Source organism: Chrysoperla carnea, chromosome 1 (genome assembly GCF_905475395.1).
Source record: "Chrysoperla carnea chromosome 1, inChrCarn1.1, whole genome shotgun sequence".
Taxonomy (NCBI): Eukaryota; Metazoa; Arthropoda; class Insecta; order Neuroptera; family Chrysopidae; genus Chrysoperla; species Chrysoperla carnea.
The window spans coordinates 19,329,592-19,352,355 of NC_058337.1; positions in this window are offsets into that span (position 1 = coordinate 19,329,592).

Below are 22,764 nucleotides of genomic sequence, written 5' to 3' on the forward strand. Positions count from 1 at the left end.
CTTATCATAATTTGACAAATGAGATATCGTTAAAAGCGTCTTGATCGTCCACCGGTTAAAGACTATGTGACGTCACATTAAATTGAATATGGCACCCTCTAATTATAATTTAATTTAACGATACCGTGTTAGGTATCAAATGAAAAGGGGTAATTAGCACTTTTCAAAAATATATGTTTTGTAATACTTTATCACGCAACTATGCCCCCAAAATAGTTTAAATAAAATAAAGTTCGAAAACTAAAACCCCGATTCTCTTATAATGTTCTTAAAAGAATGAATACAAGAAAATATTGTCAACTGAAATTGTTATGATCAGTAAAATCGTCATAACAGTCGGGGAACCCCTTTCCGTCCTGTGAAAAACTGTTTAATCTAAGAGGTCCCCCGCCTGTTATGACGATTTTACTGATCACAATAATTTCAGATGAAAATATTTTCTTGTTTTTATTCTTTTAAGAACATAATACGAGAGTCGGGGTTTTACTTGTCGAACTTTATTTTTTCAATTTTTATGTGATCATTAGTAGGTCATAAGATAATAATCAAAGATAAGAATTTGTTTTAGAAATGTGTCGTTTTCACTCTTGCTGTTATTTTATAATCATTAAAATTTATTCTTTTCTTTTCTCCATATAAATTTCCTGTTCTTCATTATTATAATCATTGGTAGCTAGGTACATTATATATATACAGCGTATATCAAATCAAAATTGTTGAAGGTTTGGTTAACTATAACCTTTTTTGCGATAATTTTTATTTTATTTTACTGCAAATAAAATATTTATTTTTGAATTTTAAGCTTGAGAAGTTCCGAGGTCTTAAAAGGCCTTCGACTAACAAAAGTTTAAAATATACACCACCAGTTTTATTGCTTAATACTGTAGAAGAAATCAGAATCAAAATGAAAAATATAAAATGATTAGATTCCGAAGAAATTGACGCAAATACCTATCAATAATAACTCAAAATTTCTTATTACGACAGGATAAGTTACTAAAATACTATTAACAGTATAGCGAAATAAAGAACGAAGAGTTGTCTGACGACAAAAAAACAAGCTAGCGTTGATCGCAACCATTTAGACATGAAAACTTTGTGTCTTAAAAGGAAAAAAAAATTTCAAACAATAGTTCTAGTTGGTAATTTGAATATTTTGTTAATTTTATTATACGGCATTCATCATGAAATTTATAGTAGTAAAGGATTCTTCGAAAAAATGATTCGAACAATAGTCTTTGGTATTTAAACGAGGAGTAACTTTTGTTCGAAAATTCAACGTAGTTGGCACAAATCATAAATGATGAACGAAATTGACAGCTGTAGCTCCGAAGAGATCCGCTGTCGGATCCTAGTCCATATGAACTGGTACTTATGAAGATTATAGTAATAGGCACTTTGATGTCAAGAATCAATTTCTCAAGTTATGACACACATTATTTACGAGAAAACTAATTTAATTTTTAGGGAGTCAAGTATTGTTACAATGCATTTGCAAAACAATAAGATGCCATTAATAGAATAGACGCTAGTACCTAATAGCAAGGGAATTCCGTCAAAAATGATAAAAAAAGGAGGTATTTTGCTGAGCATAAACACTACGCGTTAAAAAGCTAGTAACAAAATATGATTAATATTTATTTGTTTTTTTGAAGTCGGTTTTTATACCATGTATATGAAATATACAAAGGTATACTAAGTTTTGTCCCAAGTTTGTAACGTTTAAAAATACTGATGCTATGAACAAAATTTTGGTATAGGTGTTCATAAAATCATCTAATTAGTACATTTGTCTGTCTGTCTGTCGTCTGTGGTCTGTCTGTCCGCCTGTCATCAAGATTACTCAAAAACGAAAAGTGATATCTAGCTGAAATTTTTACAGCGTGACTAGGATGTTAAAAGTCAAGTTCGTAAATGAGCAACATAGGTCAATTGGGTCTTGGGTCCGTAGGACCCATCTTGTAAACCGTTAGAGATATAACAAAAGGTTAAATGTAAAAAATGTTTTTTTATAAAAAAATTAAAACTTTCGTTTGAAACATTTTTTCGTAAACGTCACTGTTTACCGTGAGAGCGCAAATTATGCGCAAATTGTATAGTATTATATGTGTTTATTAGTTATATGAATATGTTTGACATGTATGTATGTGTAATGTGACAGTGTAATCAACACTGTCTATACATGGTATTTCAACAATTAACACAGTCAATTGTTTGTTTTCACTTGTCTTTTTGTTAAAAGTTTTTTTTATTATATATAAGACAAGTTTAAAAAAACAAAAAAATTAATGTATAGGTTGGATCTAAAAATTTACTTTGAAATATAATTTCGTTAGATTCAGGTCTGATTTCCATATATACAAAAAATAAAAGAAACGGTTTGATTTGATAGCTTCCATTAGAATTAGCTCAATGATAAACTTTGGCAGATTTTTTTTTTCATAATCTTATTTTTAATATTCTGTGGTATTTTTGATCGGAAGCGTTTCTTTCTGTTTTGGGACTTACTGTAAATATATATCATAACAAATCTTATAATCTTTTACACTACTCATCATATACACTCATATCCAAAATCATATAAAGCTCCACCTCCTACACAACATATCTAAAGTAACTAAGTTGATTACAACACGTAAAAGTACTTCGCAAGTACCTACAATAATAATAATAATAATAATAATAATAATACTTTAGCATTTCAACTATTTCATATAGTTTTTTCCTTCCTTTTTATTTCATACGTATATCATATTTCTATGATAGTATGAATATTGCAATAATCATAATGATGATGGAGTAAGGAAGAGAATACCACACACATAGCTAGTTACCTATGGGTATGGGAGTATTATTTCATCTATCCATCAACTCTCTAAACTGCATACTAGATTAAAGTCGATTAAGTGGTTCAATCGACATTGGTTCTGTATATTAAATATTCTTAAGTCCGGTTTCTGTATACAAAAACATGAAACTAGTATGCTTGGAAATTTTCGCACGAATAGATGCAAATAGCTGTACTGTCCAGGAGGTTAGGCTTTCAAATTATAATTAATAGCTTTTGATAAAATTATGTTTCCCATATAGACCGTGTCAATCCAAACGTGAAATGTAACACACTGGTATAATTTTAACCCTTTTGCTTTTTGGTTCTACATAGAAATCACAGTTATCGTTATATTTGGACCTTTTTTTTCTCATATTTCGCCGACATGTTCCTTACCTGTGGAGTTATCGAAAAAAAATGCACAATGCTGATAAAATATTTCGGCACTTTATTTTCATTGAATGCATTCGGTATACACACCCGGATTTGTGGTTTAATCTAAATCGTATTTAAAACATACGAATACTTACTGAGAGGTTGCGGATTTGAATCCAGGCAGCGGGAGCGTGAGCAATTATAATAAATAGGTCGGTAAAATTGATCCCACTGTCGTCGCTTGGAGAGGAACGAAGTAACCGACTCCACTCACATCCTCATAATCTTATTTTAGGTATATTGGATGTAGTTTAAAATAAAATAAAGATTAAAAAAATAATGATGTGGGTGACCTCTGTTATACAAGTATATCTGAAAACGGAGGTTAAACCCCATTGTTACTATTATTCGATATACACAACACGCCGGCAAGCCAGAAGATGATACGTGAAACGTAAAAATTTGTTTTTCGACTTTTATCAGTGTTACTTTGTTACATTCTATCTGAATTCTTGGCGGTCTTTCGGCGGTGTGTCTTTACCAGGCCTGTTCTTTACGGAACCGTACCAACTAACTACAATAATCATGTACTACCCGTTAATACATGTGGTGTTCTTTTCTTGAAAACGATATTCGGTTTTAATATAATGTTCTGCTAGGAAAATATAATCTCACAATCGCCATGCATATTTTTCGACGTCGAATTTTTCCTCTGGGAATCTCTTACAAATTGCTGAAACAAGCTCCTGCTTACATAACATCGGAAATCCTCCTAGAAGGCATCTCTACATAAAGATTTTCAGCACATTTGAACTAATATTAACTCAACGTTAAGTATTATTGTCGCATATGTAGGTAAATATGATATAAGCTTTACGATATAAAATTTTTAATCGTTCTTTGCGATTATTTATAGTGGGGATTTTGCCAAGCATGCAACAATGTACACACATACACCGAGTCAAGAATGTATATATTAAGGACGTAAAACAGGATTGGAAAGGGTAGCAGGAAAAAAGAAGCCTATCTGGGCGAGGCGTACTTTGTATTGCGCATCAGGCTGTCTGTTGTTTTCACTTCAGTCTGATACGCAGTACAAAGTACGCAACGACCGATGACAAGACATCGCCCAGAAAGGCGCCTTAAATTCAGACATGGGCGCTCGGCATAGGAGGTTTCATATAAATGCACGGAGTCTATTGAAACACAACCTTGATTTCTCGTTGGGCATATAACGTCAACACATACAGTAAATAAAACTTCCCTAAAAAACCATAAATGGTGATCTAGAAATCACAAAACGAATTTATAACTCCACACAGTTTACTGACAATAATACAAAGTATAGACCTGTATTTGCGGAGAAATAAAACTAAAAAACATATTATATAGAATAGTGAATCATTTTAGAGAAAGAGACGGAATTTATAGTATTCAATGGAAAAGTAATGCCTTTAGATATTATTAATAACTACATTTTATACTTATTTAAACGGATGCAAGCAAGTGTAATAAAAGAAAGAATGTATGATACGTCGATTTCAAAGTGAGAAGGAGGATAAGCGAAAAAACATACCAATTAATACAAATACAGATAATATAATTAAAAATGTCGTTACGCTCTATTTTAATTAAATGTTATTCGGTTATAGACCGAAAAATAGATTAGGACTTTGATGAATATAAAAAGAAAATTCCGTTTTTACCTCTGCATTTTAGAATATGCAGTTCTTTACCTCTGAATTTTAGAATATGCGCGGTCTTTCTAGGGAACTTTTCCAATATTAATCAAGAGTTCGAAAAGTGAAATTTGAGAAAACGTTATCGGTTATTTTGTTAATTAATCGCTTCATGGTTTTAATTGACAAACCGCCTTTACCAACGAACTGATCATCAGGTTTACAATTTGCGCTGTTACTGATTACTATCAGGCCACTTTTTATAGGCTAATTAAATTATTTATGTACATGTTAATACTGCGCTTGTTAATACATTAAAGTAAAAAATGTACATACGTACGTTTAAAAGCAGACCAGAGCAGAAAAGTAGTAAAGAAAGCTGTTTGGAAGAAATATATATGGCTGATATTTATTTGCTGACATTTATAAGATAAAGTAAAATCATTAACCACCACCAGATTAGAAAACATTTTGATGCATGAAGTACATACATTCTCTTTTGTTCATAGAAATAAGGAATAAAGATGCATACATACATACAGACTGACTTTTATCTTTAGGATTAGCCATTCAATTAAACTTCAACTTATTACTGGAAGCAAGAAATAAATTTAATTAAAATTTGGGCACATTTATGCATGACTATGCACGTTCGTAACGTGTTTCTTTTTCAAGACATCCTCAAGTATAGTTTTAAGGATAAGGGCTAGGGTAAGAACACTCACATGAATCAACTCCAGATTTCACCGTACCTACATCGTTTTCTATCGAGTGTATACAAATATTTTTCGGCGAGTAATATATGTCTGGCGAATATGTTAGAACACTTAATAGAAATTAATAAGTATTTTTAGGTTTTTATTTAGTTAAACGTACCATCTTTATAGTACAAATGGCTAATCATGATGGCAACAGCGTATAAAAGCCTGAAAGTAGGTATATATGAATTGTCTGCTATTGTTAAATTCATTATTCCTGTAATAACACTATCTTTATTTATTATATGAAATGAAGGTGAATAAAGCTGTAGATATGAGCATCAGGTGAGCTGGTCACGACTTACACATTTATAATAACTCTGAGTTAACGGACATTTACTGAAAATGGAGGTAAGCTTCATATAGACAGATAAACTGACTACTATACCGTCCATTAAATTTATAAGATTATTTGTAGTTTGAGGAAAATATGTTTAATCATATGTGTTCTTTTTATCATTCTTTAGGATATTGTTTCAAACAAATTAATATATCCCGTTAATTCACATGTTATGTTTAATGCCAATCAGACGTGTAATAAACAATAATATTTGGAGTCATTAAGGCAAGGAGAGAGGAAAAAGCATAAAAAAGGTTGGATATAAGGCGTGTTCAGAGTTAGGACCCAAAATAACATTCCGAAAAGTGTACCGTGTGCGTGTTAGGCGAACGGCTGATCATGTAGGTAACAGCGTATGAAAGTATGTATGTATATGTATACTGTCTGAATTCTAAGGAATTTACAGACCAATAATGTGCCTTTACACATTCTGTAAAATTGTAAGATGCCTTACATTTCTACCTTAAAAAATATTAAACTTTCTTCTGTATCTTCGAAAATTTTCTTTTATGCAATTATGGGTTTTCTTGTATCAAGGGTTGGACGTTGGCAATTAAAAGAAAGTATAAGTAACTATTGGTGATTCGATTTACATCTAGGCATACTATCACGAGTAGTAGAGTTCATGCGTTAAGCAAATCATCTAAGTAAGAGGTATTAAAGATTTTATATGAAATTGCAAAAGTGACTTGTATCGTGGCTTCGATATCTTTTAAGCAATACAACAGTTCTTCTGTTGTGTGCCTGCAGAGAGTGGGAGTCAACACATGTATATATTACCTCTCACTTAGATGTATTTCTTAATGCATGTATACTGTCATACTCGTGATATTTATATGCCTAGATGTAAATCGAACTAGTAGTATATATCTATGTCTATGTCTATTAAGTATATAAATAACATAGAATGCTAAAAAGGTAGCATCAATAGTTCATAGCATCAATATTTGTAAGCGTTAAAAACTTGGGACTAAACTCAATATACCTTGCATATTACATATATGCATGGTATAAAAACACAAAATTATTTACGCCGCATTGTGAAATTTTTTTTTATAATTTTGTCGTCATCTTTCTCGAAAATAAAAAGTCTCTATCCATATGTTATTATAAACTTTGTATGCTATTATTCTATACTTTTAATGTAAGGAATGCTAAGTTTTTTGAATACCTCAACATTAAATTAAATAACCAACTTTCATTAAAACATAGTTTAAAAATGAAAAATTTAAATGTTAAAATATTTCGACTTCATACGAATATTTCATAATTTCGTCGTAGTTTTACTCCTTGCCCCAGTTCGAATGAAATTTAAAATAATTTTGTTTTGCTACATTGTCATAAATTTTGTAGCACACTCGCGGTGATCACCATATTCATGATGCATTTTCAATACACAAGAGTTCAATACACAGTTTTGTTTAAGAAAATTTTCATAAAAATATTTTTTCTTTTTGGGCTTTTACTTAAAGAAGAAAATAATTTTTTTTGAGTCACTTTTTAAGAACTATTTGTAGATGTTAGACGTGTTTAATATAAAATATTGAGGATGACTGGCAGCGTCTCATGAGACACAAATAGGCATGTATTACTAAACTTCTTTCAAAAAATAATTTTTCAATTTTTTAATGTAAAACTAAACAAGTGAAAACCAACAATTGACTGCGTTAATTGTTGAAATACCATGTATGGACAGTGTTGATTACTCTCATTAAACATACATAAATGTCACACACATATAACTCATATACCCATATAATACATATTATACAATTTGTATTACAATTAAACTTTTGTTCTATCGCTAACGGTTTACAAGACCCTATTGACCGATGTTGCTCATTTACGAACTCGATCATACTTCTTACGTCCTCAGCACGGTTTAAAAATTTCAACTTGATATCTCTTTTCGTTTTTGAGCAATCGTGATGACTGACGGACAGACAGACAGACGACAGACGACAGACAGACAGACAACCTGAAATGGATTAATTAGGGGATTTTATGAACGCCCATACAAAAAATTCGTTCATAGCATCAATGAATCATCAAATTAAGCGTTACAAACCTGGGACTAAACTTATAATACCGTGGTATATTTCATAAACATGGTATACAAACATATGTATATTAAACATGACGGAAGCAATGGAGAATTCAGGTCATACATGTTATAAAAATGCATTCTCATCTGAATTACATATGCAAACAAAATTTTAAATCAATCGAAAACCGGGAATTGGGTGAGATTTAATTAGCAAGATTTGATTACAGACAACAAACAGGTCAGACGAAATAAAATAAAAACTTGGGTAAAATTTAATTCGTTCTTATTTATCCAGGCTTATCTCTCAGAGTCTTAGTAGTTATAATGAAACTTTTTTTTAATGAAATTACTATTCTTTAAATATAAAAATGGTCGAAGTAACTACTGTGCAAGTAAAACTGTTCAGGTTGACACTTGAGAAAACCACAGCTCCAAAGACGCCACTAAATGTGATAATGATGATATGAAAGATGACGCCGCATCGGAAAAGATTCGCTGGAGTAGGTAGCACAGCATGAAATAAACCAATTGCATCTAAATTTGAATGAATGACAACTGTAAACAGTATATGGAAGTTAAAATATAAGAAATATGTTTCAGTTTTATACTTTTTATAATAAATATATTACGTGAAATCATATTTACTTAAAAGGTCATGTTTTATAACCGTTTTTTTACGATGTTCGTATAAAAGATTTACTACAACCAACCATTACTTTTTTACGAAGAATGTTGAAACAATGTCATCGATCTAGACTCATAGAAAAAGTAAATATTGAAAAATTTCTTCTTTTACCAATTTTTCAATATTTATAATATGTAATAAAAATAAAGTTTTTGAATAGATTTTTCAAGAAATGTTTCTTTTCGTTAAGCAGCTTTAAGAAACCATAAGCAATTTCATGTTCAAAATGTCGTAATTTGAAATTCCAATGCAATAGTTTCAATGGTGCTTGGTGAAGTTTCATGGTAAGTTATTGTAAAATTAAACAAAATATTTTTGTTTATAGTGCCACAATCTTTCCGATAAACTGGTTTTTCCATAAATTTTTGAAACAAAAGTGTGAAAAAAGGGTAACACAAAAATGTTAATACAGTTAAATTTCAATACTCTAATTTAAAAAATTGACGTTTAGTTTGACATAGAAGTCTCGGTTTATATATTTATATATAAACAAGTTTTTTCTGTGTTTTTATACCATGTATATATGTAATATATATCAAGGTATACTAAGTTTAGTCCCAAGTTTGTAACGCTTAAAAATATTGATGCTACAAACGAAAATTTGGTTACGATCGCGATGTTCATAAAATCACTATTTAGTCCATTTACGGTTGTCCGTCTATCTGATACCTCAAAAAGGAAAGTACGTATCAAGTCGAAATTTTTATAATGGGCTGAGAACGTAAAAAGTAAGGTCATGTTCGTAAATGAGCAACATAGGTCAAGTGGATCTAGGGCCCGTAGGACCCATCTTGAAAACAGTTAGAGGTAAAATTTGTCTTGAGCTATATTGAGAAAATAAGAACATACAAAATTTACTATAGTAACTTGTTATTAGTTTTGCTTTTGAAAGAGACCGGGCTCATTTTATTGGTTGAAAATGTCTATGGCAAGTATATAGTTCTTACCTCACAGCCGATATAAGAATTTTTATTAAAATTTATAATTATGGAAGTTTGATGTAATTACATAGTTTTGATGGTGTAATAATAGTTTGATGTTCCTACATAACTGGTTAATAAACTTTTCTTCTGTATTATAAAAGTTGTTTGCAGATAATGCTTATAAAAGACCAAAAATACCCTCTCTTCTTTATTCATGAGCAATAATTTTTTTACGGTTTCTATAGAAAAAATAAAGGTTTTAAGTTTCTTTTCAACAATTTAAACAAGCGTAAATTACCCTTCTTTAGTAATAAACAAAAAAAGAAAAGCCCACTCATGCGAAATTTTTCCTCCTTTAGTTATTTTTTCTTCGTCATTTTTAAAATATGTTTTTCGCTTTCATTCTTCAAAATTTAGCTTGAACTCAACATATTTTAAGTTATATTCATAAATTAAAACACTTATTAGTTACACAGATAATCACAATTTTGCTTTCAATATTACACACTCCAAATTCTTTGAAAAAATTTGATTAATTTGATTCTTTCTATTTGTTATAGGTATTAACTGAATGGAATGATTAATAAGAAAACTGATGTGAAGAATACCACAAGATTTGTTTGTGCGGTTATGGGATAATTTACATGAATTCAGAGATAATAAATTGACCCCTACATACAAGGAAACTCAAGAAGTGAGAAGGGGATCTCATCAGGATATTACAACACAGTCATGATGATTGTACTATCGACCTACACGTTGCACATTTCAATCATTTCGCAAGAATATGATTCATTTCATTTTAAGAAATCGTGAGAAAAAAAATTACTGCGCATGAATAACAAAAAGAAGGTATTTTTGGTCCTTTATTAGTTATTTACTGCAAACAACTTTTATAATTCAGAAGAAAAGTTTATTAACCAGTTAATTTAGAACATGAAACTAATTAAATTAACATCAAACTTCCATAATTATAAGTGTTAATAAAATTTTTTGCGTGGGTTATATTATTTATTACCGCACGCGTTTTCAATACGACAGTAATTTTCAACCAATAAAATAAGCCCAACTTCTTTCAAAAGCTAAACTAATAATAAATGTTTTATGTTCTAATTTTCGCAACATACTCATGATAAATTTTTTATTAATTGTTTTCGTTTATTTGCATATTTTAGAGGCGTAGATAAAGTTTCGTACGATATACGTGTGATAAGTCATTATTTACGTACTTTGAAAACTGTCCAACTCGTGCTACGCATTCGTTGTACAAATTTCACATGTGTACTTTAATAATGCTTTCTTTCCCACTTCAGGCCTGTTTAAGGTTTTTTGAATTGAATTATCTCACTTTCATATTTCAAATGTGGAAACAAAACTAGAAACTCATCTTGTACAATATAATGTTCACTTAGATATTACTACGAGGTGAACTGACCTCTCATATACCACTAGTATCATATGCTATATTTTGTTTATTCAAGTCTTGTTCTTGATCGAATAATCTGAGAAGTAAATAAAGATAGTAAGTGATATAGACATATATACATATATACAGGGTGTTTTTTAAGCTGACATATACTTGAAACTTGTTATTGATTAAAAAAGTTGCATTTTAGATTCGAAACATTTTTCCGCAAACCGTACAGTATAAAAAACGGAATGAAAAGTTTTCCTCAAAAATTGTTTTTCCGTATGTCTTCTGCGGAATCTTATCTACGGACTCTTAACAAACACTTTTCCAAGAAATTTTTGGTTTGTTTTTCTATAAAAATCATTTTTGTTCAAATTGAATGAAGAAACTTATAGGATATACCTTTGCTATTAATTACTGACGAAACAATTCGGTTTACAAAAAAATGTTTCAAACAAAAAATGTTTGGAAGAAATTTTATAAAGAAGAATTTACCAATTTCCGTCTAATGTTTGGTAGTTATGAATTAGAGGGAGGTTTAAATTGAACCGGAAAACTTAGATTAATTCAATATTCGTATAAGATGTGTGCCTTTTGAAACTAACTTTTTTCGTATTTTTCTCCACTAAACTTATCTTTTGAGCTTCACGTATATGTCAAGTTGAAAAAAATACCCTGTGTGCATATAGAGATATGTTAAATAACATCAAAAATACACATACAAAGAGTATTTTTACAAGTTTCTTCAATTTTAAATTTTTGGAATATCGATGAATATGTTATTAATACTTAAATTAACTGGGTTATACTGAGTTCTATTGAGTTTACAAGGCAAAGTTGAGTGTTTTGTACAAACAGAGGCTACAAAACCGAAACGACACACTATATTTTTGAAACACAAGATCTATTCTTTAAGACGTTTTCGTTTCTAAACTTACCATCTTATAAATTTTCTTTGAGCCTGGTAAAAAAGAATTCAGAGCAAATAAATAATAATAAAAACAAATTAATAATACGAAGTTAGTTTTGATTCAATAGTACTACATACTTATTTGAAACACATAAATTAGAGATTGTGATTTGAAAAAGTGCTTAGAAAATGCTAAATTAGCAGAGATAATTTTTAATTCTAAACTTTTTTCAGAACGCTAATTCGACTAATAAATGTTAAAACTAACAAAATTCCTAAAAAAATAAACGGATGGGGGACGGAACCATTTTTTTTGAGTTCTCTGCAGATTAAAATATATCTTTTTCATGATTAGGATTCTAAAAAGTAACACATCGCATTTTTTCCAAGTCGTAATGATCAAAATATAGCAAATGAATTTATTTGAGAATAGAGCTTATGGTCGCCCAATGATAGTTTTTGCAAAAAAATTCTTCCAAAATAGGAATAGTTTTTTTAAACAAGTGTTAAACTGCTGGAAGTCTATTTCTATGGAGATTATTTTCACAAAACCTAAAATCTTCCCCCATTGGCTGTGCTCTTTTAGAATCAAAATACATATACATAAACGTTACTTTTAAGAAATGTGATCACCGTCTCAATACTTGCAGAGGATTCCTTAACCCGAAGAGGATTCAGGGTCACAGAAAAGGATTTATTAACCCGAAATAAAATAACGCGAAATTTTATTTTCTTTAAATTTGGTTTTATAATTTTTTCAAATGTTTATTATTTTAGACATGTTTTTAATGCGAAATGATTTTCGGTGTAGAGCTACTGTGACAACACTTCTTCAGAGTTCACAGGGATGTACTTTGAGTGAAAAAAGGTACAACAAGTGAAAAAAATTTAAGTTGTGTGTGTGTCACCCATCTCCCTAGTATCATTGATAACTTTTGATGACAATCGATATTTTCCTTTAAAGTTCTGTAAATAAATGTTAAAAATGATACAATTCTTATTCAAAGTGAGGAATTTTTATTTTTTAAATAATTATTACTATAATAAAAAAAAGTATTTCGTTTTCAAACTGTGTGCAATTCTTTTTTAAACGAAGGAATTTTTCTCGTTTATATATTCACTTAATATAAACATTTATTACACGACAATATTATTTTGTTGAACACCCGTTAATTACAATATTAATTCGTTGCTGCTCCCAGGTATACCAAATATTAAACTCATGCTGTTAATAATAACAGATAATAAAACAGTACGGAGTCTACGCCTGTTATTTAATTACATCATAGCCACAGTCGTAATAATTTTACGTTTTATAATCAAGGTATCTCATTTAAATATAATGGTTAAGTAGACAAAAACCACATAACTCTTAAAAACAATTTTCTGTAATATTACTAATAAATATAAAGCTTTAGAATAATACCTTTGTAATTGAGAAAAGCACTAAAAATTCAATCAGTTACTATTTATCACATAACAAAATAGTAACATGTTAAAATATAGTAACATGGATTATTACACCATCAGTTTGGTACGAAAATACGTCTAAAAAGACAAGATTAATAACATTTATTCCGAAAGATAGAATCTTTTATTAGAATTATCGATTGAAAAAGTTAAGCATAAATATTTGTTAGTTTTTCAACTTTCAGTGATTCGTATTTCAATTTTACGCTTAAAAAATTTTTAACTCATTTATTTTGAGTATAATTGGATTTGAACCTCAAAAAATTAATTGGCGCACATTATACACAAGTGTTATATTCGACAGACGATTTTCAAGTTGAATGGAAAACTCACTCTACTTTAAAACTAGTAAGAGCAAGAAGAAAATTTAGAAAGTTGATCCTTTTTAAACAGGTAACATATTTTTGTTTTGAAAAACGTAAAAAACTGAATGTAAAATTTTACACAAAAATTAGTTTTTCGTCTATTCTGTAAAATCAAGGGACTTTTCGCCAAAACTTTTTAAGTAGAAGCTTTTTTATATTTTATGTTTTAAGCTTTTCTTTACCTCTTTCGTATTTGGAAATTGAATGAGAAACGGCACAAAAAGGTTGGTTGGTTTGAAATGCCGGTCTTTTGATTCGAACACTGCTTTTCTATCTCTTATCAGTGTTCGGTTTTAGGAAAGAAATGGTGGTCTTTTGATTCGAACATTTCTATCTCTTATCAGTAAGCAAATTAAGCTTTTCTTTGAACCTTTGATCTCGATTATTTGGAACATTTTTTTCAATAAAACTTATTTTTCGAGTTTCTAGTAACCAAATTAGAAAAATATTGTATATATACAGAATTATTTACGCAGAGATTCATAAACTTTCTGTGTAAAAAGGTTCGTATTTTTATTTATAGACAAGCTTCTCTCCTGATTGACTTCATCATTAAAAATTAAAATTTTGTTTGAATAAATTAATGCATGAATGTTCATTAATCCTTTGAAAAGACATAGAGAGATAAAACAAAGAGTTTAATTTTTTATCTACTACTTTGGCTTAAAAAATCTTAAACATTTCTATGCGATGAAGAATAAAAGAGTCAGAGGCTCAGTGGCCAAGTGGCCGAGCGATTTAAAGCGCAATCGACATTAATCGTTGGCCTTAGACTTAAGTTGCGCGTTCGAATCCAGACAGCGACAGTCTAATCAATTTAAATTAATGGGGCGGTTAATTGAAAGAAATAATCCACTCCACCCACATCATAAAAATTTTATTGTAATCGGATATAGTTTAAATAAATAAAGATTAAAAAAAAGTTATGTGAGTGGCCTCTGTTATAGACGTATATGTCTGAGGAACGGAGGTAAAACCCCATTATTATTATTAATAGAGTCAATAACCGACTAATCTCCTATAAGAAAATGGCCTCTGTAACCGTAGCTTGATTAAAAGAGGCATCTAACTTTTTTTAATGATTTTTCTATCATTAGGACACAATTGTTCTGGCTATTTTTTTATCGAATCGAATTGTTAATGAATTTTTATTGACATAATCGTTAGGGAAAAAATAAAGGTTTTTTTGCTATCATGGTGAGCCACACGCAGTCAGCTTCTAATTTTTGAATGCATTTGAGTCACTTTATTTCATGTTACGTCCGCAATAACCGGTTCCTTAGTAAACTTGACTGATAGACTTGACTTATACAGTAATACTCTCTCCAGCCACTTGTTACTTTTAACTCTCGTGTCTTATAAGCTTTTAGCAAGGAGTGTAACAAATTTTTTTCATATCTTTTTTGGTGTTGTCCAAAATAAACAACAGACTAGCATAAATGAAACCTCTGTGGAAATAGCACCCACAAATGCAGAAATTAATATTTAGTTCAGCAGCGCCAATGCGATTTTTCCTAAAGTGTAAATGCCATTCGTTAGGCAAAAATTTTCCTCCATAACAAATGCATTATTAATCGTAAAAAATTACTTCACAATTTATGAAAAGTTTGGGAAAGTTTGGGTCTTAAAACGATTCAAGTCAGCGTTTTATGAAAATTCGCATTTTGGCGTGCTTTTTTCTTGGGGCTATAAATGAAAGTAATAAAGTTTAATAATACAATTTAAATGTAATAAAAAAAAGTTATGGTTCATCCTGTAGCATGTGAATACTTTTTTTTTTATTCCATGTTTCTTTTTTATTTATTTTTATTTTATTTTTTTTTATATATATAAGAAGCTCTCTACTTTTGTTGTTGTGTGCTTTCTACTATATTCTAGTTTCCTACATATAATACCTGCTATGTTTAAATTTCGCTTAGAAAATTGAACAAACACTTTGTAAACTGAATCGATTTTTCTTTTCTAATATAAAAATATTGTTTAGTTAAGTTTTTATTTTTCTCCGTTTTTTAATTTAATTTAAAAATATACATCAGGAATTACGTGTGTTTCAAACGTTGTTGGTGTTGTTGTTGTTTATTTAATATACTTTTATTACCTTGAACATGTATGTTTGGTTGGTATAACGTAACGTTAAGGTATTGTATAGGTTGTGTTCTATATGTCTATATTTTTATTACATTTTCATTGTTGAAAATACTATTTTATTTTATTTTTACTTTATTTTTTTATTTTTTAAATCATGCACGCGTGATAACATTTTTATACAATTATACCTATGTGTTATAATAGTATACTTGGTAAAAGCTGTTTTCTACGAATGAGTGTACTTAATCTATATATATATAAAAAGAGAGTGTTTGTTTGTATGTCCTCGATTTTCCCTAAAACTAACCATTGACCTTCGGTAGGGGATTATGTCATTGGGTAGCCCTTAGGCTCCCATTGTGAATAAGGGAGTTTGGTGGGGGTGGAATTAAAAATGATCTAGGAATTCATAGAAAATAGATTAAAAAAATAGTTCTAATAGTACAATAGGCCCCACTGTCAATAGTACAATTTTCACTAGATGGCACTACTGGCGCAAATGTCTTTCGATTTTTCTCGAAAATTCTGGAATGTTCCATGGATTTCTATCGAATTTTCTAGAATTTTCTCGAACATTCTGAAATGTTCTATGGATTTCTATCGAATTTTCTAGAACTTTCTCGAATATTCTCGAATGTTGTATGGATTTTTATTGAATTTTATCAAACTTTCTCGAACAATCTGGAATGTTCCATGGGTTTCTGTCGAATTTTCTAGAATTTTCTCGAACATTCTGGAATGTTCTATGGATTTCTATCGAATTTTCTAGAATTTTCTCGAACATTCTGGAATGTTCTATGGATTTCTATCGAATTTTCTAGAACTTTCTCGAATATTCTGGAATGTTCCATGGGTTTCTATCGATCTTTCCCTTACTTTTCCGTACACACAGAGAGTGTAGACATAATATTGGGATCGGCCAAAAAAATCTTACTGTTCCGTACACACAGAGAGAATTAAAAAAAAAAGTCTTTCATTTAACAATTTTGATATTTAAATGTGCAAAAACAACCCAGCGAAGCGGGCTTAACAGCTAGTAATGTATAAAATGTTATTTAAAAAAAAAAATAATCTTCTTATCTTAAAGAAATTACTAAGAAAAAACAGATGCACGAAGTACAGTTAAAACCGGTTATAACGACATTGGTTATAACAAAGAACCGGTTATAACGACGAATCGGTTAAGCCGTCATGACTGTATCGGCTAAAACAGCAGTGGATATAACTACAAAAAGGCTAAATCGACTAACTCATATGTATATACAGTGTGGCGCATTTTGGATGAAGACATCTAAATTTATGGTAATATAGATTTAAAATTTTGCAGTCACACAGGTGATTTTTATGATACTTAAACAAAATCTTACATATTAAAATACTTAATCTATATACCTTGAAAATCGAAAGTCTTCTAGTTGTTGCAATCCATTCCAATCCTGTTTGTTTACTTAGAAATAGGTTGCGGGTTCGAATTCAGACAAAGGCAGTATAAGAAATTATAAATAATGGGGCGGTGTAATTGAACACATAGTCGTCGCTTTAATAAGAACGAAGTAACCGACGCCACCCACATCATAAATGTATTTGTACATATGGATGTACTTTAATAAATAAAGATTAACAAATAATGTTTTGGATGGCTTCTGTTATAGGTTTATATGCCAGAGAAACTGAGGTTAAACCCCATTATGATAATTATTATTACTTAATCGATACTTAAACTTTAAACTCAGCCTACTACAAATTGACAGTGATGGTTAGAGATATTGAAAAAAAATTATTAGAAAAAGTTTCCTAGAAAATATTGTTTTATTCCCATTAAACCGACTTTCATGACAAAATACATATTTAAAATTTTTCATTATTTTGATCTTCGCTCAAAATTATTACAAGTTTATTGAAATATTTGAATACTTATGTTGAGTAAAGACCAAAATAATGCAAAAATTAAAAATGTGAATTTTGTCATGAAAATCAGAATATGAGTATAAATATATATTCTAAGAATCTTGGCCCTAATTGTCTATTTGTAATAGGCTGTGCTTTAAGTTCAGAATTCGGTTAAGTACCTTAACAAAAACACCTGTCACCCTGTATGATTTGAAATTTCAATCTGATATTCCTATAAATAATGAAAATATGAGGGTGGCTTCGTCTTCACAGCCACAAAACAAGTGCAGAATATATTTTGTAAGTTGCTTACTTCATTTTGATCCTTATGATTATAGCGATAATCATTGTACTCATGTATCCTTTAATCAATTATACTCATATATCGATTAAAGCGACCAATTGGCATCGGAATCAGTTATAACAGCCTTTCACCGAACTTTCCCTTTAATATAAAAATGTTCATATCGTTTCCAACAACTATTGGTTACAATTACCACAATTGTCCCATGAATGACGTTATAATCGATTTTGACTGTATTTCCGAATCAGAGTATTAATGGGGTTTAAAATGATACCCGAATATCTTTTGATTAATTTGTAAACATACATTTTATGTGGTGCCAACATAAAATTTTTACTAGCCATAAAAGCTAGTAAAGCTAGTTATTTAAATTTTCTAAGTGAAAATCTTCACCTAAGAATAACCATACTAGCACAGTAACTCCATACATTATAGTCTGCGTCAAATCCGGTAGTCCAGAAAATTTTTTTATGATGTTGATCTAATGAATATTCCAAGTTTGTGACCTAGAGCGCGGAGCGCAACTTTGAAAGGCTTTATCTTGGAAACTATTGGGTCTACAGAGACCGTTCTTGTCTCATATTGTAAACCAATTTAGAATACTTTAAAAACATCCGGAAAAAATTTTTTTAATTTTATTGTTAAAATGTACTATCAAAAACTAGTCCTTTAGGATTATAATCGTCAAAATCTAAAAAAAAAGGCGAAATTTTCACGATTTCCCGAAGTTTCGTTCGGCGCTCGAAGATACAAACTTAAATTATTCATTAGACCAACTTTATAAACAAGTCCGCAAAAAATCAGAACTACCGAATTTAACGCACAGTACCTCGTACTTTGAGGCGACAAGGTTACTGGATTATATAGTTTCACGACACCAATGTGCTCATATACCACTAGTTCAATTGACATTTAGGCATATAAATATCACGAGTTTGACAGAATACATGCGTTAAGCAGTGCATCTAAGTGAGAAGTATTATATACTTGTGTTGATCCCCACTCTCTGCAGGCATACAACAGAAAAACTGTTGTATAGCATAAAAGACATCGAAACCACGATACAAGTCACTTTCGCAATTTCATATAACATCTATAATACCTCTTACTTAGATGCATTGCTTAACGCATGTACTTTGTCATACTCGTGACAGTATATGCCTAGATGTAACTGGAACTAGTGGTATAGTACAGGGTACAAATTAATGTATCTGAATTATGAAACATTTAAAATAAATGCAACTGCTATTAAAAGTTTATATAAACGAATATTTTAGAGATTAAATTTATATGCAATATAATATTTTGAAAATTGATGAATGTTGGAAGAAGTAAAGAACTTTTTCAATAAAAGAAAATACGATCTGTTTATTAAAAAAGTGGAAATTTTCCATGGTTTGGTGTCTATATTTTCATTTTTAACTTTTTTTTTATGGAAAAAAATAGTTAACAGGAAGAAATAGTTAACAGGAAATCATATTTAACAGGCGAAACATCACACACTCATCGGGAGTCGAACCTCAGACTAGCATGAATCAACCTTAGTTTTATTATTAGTTTTACAATTTTGTGCTACGTTTACTAGTGGAATTTATTCCATTCAGTTAAACTATGCACCTACTATAATACATTTTGATTATATACACATACTTGAAAAAAAGTAAAGGTGGGCTCATTTGTTTGGCAACAACTTTTTTTTTAATTCTCCAAAATAAAAGTAAAATAATAGTTAATATCATTTTAAAAGTAATATTTAATAAAAAGCATTAGGCACAGTGAGAATCGAAAGAATCCGCATACACTGTTCAGCACTGTTTTATTTTATTCGTAATTGGCGTATAATTAATGAGATTTTTCTTTTATTTGCATATAAAGTACAGCAAAGAGTAAGTATTTGTATATCATGTCCTTTTCAACAGGTATAACACTATATCAGAATAGGCATGGTAAGAGAAAAAATGAATTCTAAATCAACAGAAAGAAAAATTAGTGTTTAACATACCAGCCCGTGCACACATGCATCGTCATATTAAAACAGGCACATTCTACTAAAACAAACAACTGAAGACTACATATTGATAAAAAAAACTTTTAACAAAAAGAAAACCGACTTCAAGAGAAAAACTTTTCCATAACAAATTAATATGCACTATAAAGTACAAAAATAACGAAAATATAATGTAGTTAAAATTATTGTTATTTTTGGAGTCGGTGTCAGCCAAAGGAACAACTCTGACAGAACAGTTTGCTACATTAGCTAGGCTGACCCTGACTCCAAAAATAACAATAATTTTAACTACATTATATTATCGTTATTTTTTACTTTTTAGTGAATATCAATTTGTTTTGGAAGTTTTTCTTTTGAAGTCTGTTTTCTTTTTGTTAAAAGTTTTTTTTTATTTTGTGTTTTTTAATGAATCTGAAGTACACTAACTAATTTGTCACTAAAAAAAGAACCTTCGAAATCGGTTGGCGTAATAATGAGTTATTCGGCCTCTTGTCGTGCATACTTAATGCAAATTGAAGGCTTTTATGGTTTTCTCATGGACGCAGTTGTCAGAACGGGACCATAATAAAATGGAACACACGGGAAGCACCAGCTTTCAAATTCATAAATCATCAAAATCGGTACACTTAGTTGAAAGTTATTAGGTAACACACATTAGAAAGTACAGTCGAATTGGTAACCTCCTCCAGTTTTGTTTGAAGTCGGTTTTAAAATAAAATAAATTTAAAAAAAATAAATTTTTCTATTTATATTTTTTAATATTTGTAGTGACGAATGGGATGTAAAATCCGCACAATCGATATCCATAAAAACATAAATTAATTATAGAGTTGCACCAACGCAAGTTTATGTAATCTTCACATCTTTTGATTACAGATTAAAAGTTTACAACACTTTTCTATAAACCATCCACTTTTATTCAAAAAAAAGTTTCCTACATTTTATTTATTGAAACTTTCTTCTATTTTTTAATTGCAAATATTAGCTACAAGTATGTGCTATTTTTGGTAGTTAGTGACATTCTTTTTTTTTTTTAACTACTTGTCTCTATCCACTTATTGAAAATGCCCAATTTGACGACGACAAAATCGAGGCAGCGCAATATTGCTTTCCCGAGCCTTTGTTATGCCAGCTTTTGTCCAAGCCTTGGGGAGAAACCAAACCTCGATTTTTAGTTTGATATATTTGGTCAACGATAATCAAACAAGTTTGTTGTTAATTCATGTTTATCATTTCAAAGTTTTGGTAGTAGTGAGAATGACTGTAGTAGTGAAACGTTATTATTAATTGAAAGCTGCAGTAAAAACATTTTCTACTTAAATCTTATAAAATTACTTTTTGCAAATAATTGATGAAATACCATGTATCGACAGGATCACATTACACATACATACATGTCACACATTCATAACTGATATACTCATATAATACATACTATACAATTTGCGCCCTCACTTGTAAATAGTGTTGTTTAGGAAAAAATTGTTTTATTTATTTTTTGATAAGAAACATTTTTTATATTTAAACTCTTGTTAAATCTGTAACGGTTTACAAAATGGATCCTATGAACTCAAAATCCAATTGACTTACTTTGGCCAATTGACCTACAAATCTAATTTCAGCTGTTTTCTTCTTTGGGTTATCGTGTTCACAGACGGGCAGACAGACAGACAGACAGACAGACAGACAGACAAGCGGAAATGGTCTTATTAGGTGATTTTTGAACACCCATATGAAAATTTTGTTCATAGCATCAATATTTTTAAGCGTTGCAAACTTGGGGCTAAACTTAGTATACTTTGCTATATATATTACATATAAAAGGTGGGTTATTTTAATCTACAATCGCTAAGAGCTCATTTTATAGTTAACCAAAAATTTTTGAGTTTGATGGAGGATATCATGTTGACATCAGATTTGACCTAGTTCTTCGAGTTTCTTTAATAGCCAATTTAGATCCTAAACGGTAAGAGATAGAATAAAACTTTAAATTATACAATTGATCATCATAAAAAACTAACATTTTTCATCAAAACCATTTTTTCGTCAAAATCATCAGCTTTCGAAGAAAATGCGACTTAATTTTTGCATTCGCTAACTACGGAAAACGTTTTAGCCAAAAGTTGTCAAGAGCAATAGAGGAAAGCGCATTTTCTTTCGATTAAATGCAATAATGACATATTTTCAAGTCGCATTTCTTCCGAAAGCTTACGCTTTTTGAAAAAATTTATCAAACAAATATTGTTAGTTATTCATATAAGGATCAACTTTCTATTTTAAAGTGTTATTCTATCCCTTCCCGTTTAGAATTTAAATTCGCTGTTAAAGCAACCCGAAGAACCAGGTCTGAAAATGATACCCCCCATCAAACTTTATAATTTTTGATTAAGTTATTTTTTGATTGCTTATCTACAAAACGTGCTATTAGCCATTATTTTTTTAAAAGGACCCAAGCTGTATACATGATATAAAAATTATCTGGTGATGGTTTTTAGTTGAATGTAGTGGTACTAATGGTTGTCCAAGTAAGACACTAATACGACGAAGCTTTACAGCTGTCAATGGTATGTTAACATGTATTTTTATAACGAATTCAATACTATCTCCAAAGCAAACTTGAGCAAATAAATTAAAAATTCACTTTGAAATGGCCACACTATTAGCACCAACAGCTCATACTA